The following is a 2,661-nucleotide window of genomic DNA, read 5'->3' as shown; positions in this document are numbered from 1 at the left end:
TTAGTCATTTTTCGTCAACAGTATTTTTTCGTCACCAGCATTTTTCATCTTTTTTCGTCACCAGCATTTTTTCGTCACCAGCATTTTTCGTCATTTTTCGTCACCAGCATTTTTCGTCATTTTTCGTCACCAGCATTTTTCATCATTTTTCGTCATCAGCATTTTTTCGTCATTTTTCGTCACCAGCATCTTTCGTCATTTTTCGTCACCAGCATTTTTTCGTCACCAGCATTTTTCATCATTTTTCGTCACCAGCATTTTTTCGTCATTTTTCGTCACCAGCATTTTTCATCATTTTTCGTCACCAGCATTTTTTCGTCATTTTTCGTCACCAGCATCTTTCTTCATTTTTCGTCACCAGCATTTTTCGTCATTTTTCGTCACCAGCATTTTTTTCGTCACCAGCATTTCTCGTCACCAGCATTTTTCGTCATTTTTCGTCACCAGCATTTTTCGTCATTTTTCGTCACCAGCATTTTTTTCGTCACCAGCATTTTTTCGTCACCAGCATTTACGTCATTTTTGGTCACCAGCATTTTTTTTGTCACCAGCATTTTTCGTCACCAGCATTTTTCGTCACCAGCATTTTTTCGTCACCAGCATTTTTCGTCACCAGCATTTTTTCGTCACCAGCATTTTTCGTCATTTTTGGTCACCAGCATTTTTTTTGTCACCAGCATTTTTCGTCATTTTTCGTCACCAGCATTTTTCGTCACCAGCATTTTTTCGTCACCAGCATTTTTCGTCATTTTTCGTCACCAGCATTTTTTCGTCACCAGCATTTTTCGTCACCAGCATTTTTCGCCATTTTTCGTCACCAGCATGTTTTCGTCACTAGCATTTTTAGTCATTTTTCGTCAACAGTATTTTTTCGTCACCAGCATTTTTCATCTTTTTTCGTCACCAGCATTTTTTCGTCACCAGCATTTTTCGTCATTTTTCGTCACCAGCATTTTTCGTCATTTTTAGTCACCAGCATTTTTCATCATTTTTCGTCATCAGCATTTTTTCGTCATTTTTCGTCACCAGCATCTTTCGTCATTTTTCGTCACCAGCATTTTTTCGTCACCAGCATTTTTCATCATTTTTCGTCACCAGCATTTTTTCGTCATTTTTCGTCACCAGCATCTTTCTTCATTTTTCGTCACCAGCATTTTTTCGTCACCAGCATTTTTCATCATTTTTCGTCACCAGCATTTTTTCGTCATTTTTCGTCACCAGCATCTTTCTTCATTTTTCGTCACCAGCATTTTTTCGTCACCAGCATTTTTCGCCATTTTTCGTCACCAGCATGTTTTCGTCACCAGCAATTTTAGTCATTTTTCGTCAACAGTATTTTTTCGTCACCAGCATTTTTCATCATTTTTCGTCACCAGCATTTTTTCGTCACCAGCATTTTTCGTCATTTTTCGTCACCAGCATTTTTCGTCATTTTTCGTCACCAGCATTTTTTTCGTCACCAGCATTTCTCGTCACCAGCATTTTTCGTCATTTTTCGTCACCAGCATTTTTCGTCATTTTTCGTCACCAGCATTTTTTTCGTCACCAGCATTTTTTCGTCACCAGCATTTTTCGTCATTTTTGGTCACCAGCATTTTTTTTGTCACCAGCATTTTTCGTCATTTTTCGTCACCAGCATTTTTCGTCACCAGCATTTTTTCGTCACCAGCATTTTTCGTCATTTTTCGTCACCAGCATTTTTTCGTCACCAGCATTTTTCGTCACCAGCATTTTTCGCCATTTTTCGTCACCAGCATGTTTTCGTCACTAGCATTTTTAGTCATTTTTCGTCAACAGTATTTTTTCGTCACCAGCATTTTTCATCTTTTTTCGTCACCAGCATCTTTTCGTCACCAGCATTTTTCGTCATTTTTCGTCATCAGCATTTTTCGTCATTTTTCGTCACCAGCATTTTTCATCATTTTTCGTCATCAGCATTTTTTCGTCATTTTTCGTCACCAGCATCTTTCGTCATTTTTCGTCACCAGCATTTTTTCGTCACCAGCATTTTTCATCATTTTTCGTCACCAGCATTTTTTCGTCATTTTTCGTCACCAGCATCTTTCTTCATTTTTCGTCACCAGCATTTTTTCGTCACCAGCATTTTTCATCATTTTTCGTCACCAGCATTTTTTCGTCATTTTTCGTCACCAGCATCTTTCTTCATTTTTCGTCACCAGCATTTTTTCGTCACCAGCATTTTTCGCCATTTTTCGTCACCAGCATGTTTTCGTCACCAGCATTTTTAGTCATTTTTCGTCAACAGTATTTTTTCGTCACCAGCATTTTTCATCATTTTTCGTCACCAGCATTTTTTCGTCACCAGCATTTTTCGTCATTTTTCGTCACCAGCATTTTTTTCGTCACCAGCATTTTTCGTCATTTTTCGTCACCAGCATTTTTCGTAATTTTTCGTCACCAGCATTTTTTTCGTCACCAGCATTTCTCGTCACCAGCATTTTTCGTCATTTTTCGTCACCAGCATTTTTCGTCATTTTTCGTCACCAGCATTTTTTCGTCACCAGCATTTTTCGTCATTTTTGGTCACCAGCATTTTTTTTGTCACCAGCATTATTCGTCATTTTTCGTCACCAGCATTTTTCGTCACCAGCATTTTTTCGTCACCAGCATTTTTCGTCATTTTTCGTCACCAGCATTTTT

This window comes from Gymnoscopelus microlampas (assembly GCF_963454915.1).
Source record: "Gymnoscopelus microlampas genome assembly, chromosome: 6".
In the NCBI taxonomy this organism is placed as follows: Eukaryota; Metazoa; Chordata; class Actinopteri; order Myctophiformes; family Myctophidae; genus Gymnoscopelus; species Gymnoscopelus microlampas.
Note: the sequence above shows the minus strand (reverse complement) of the source record.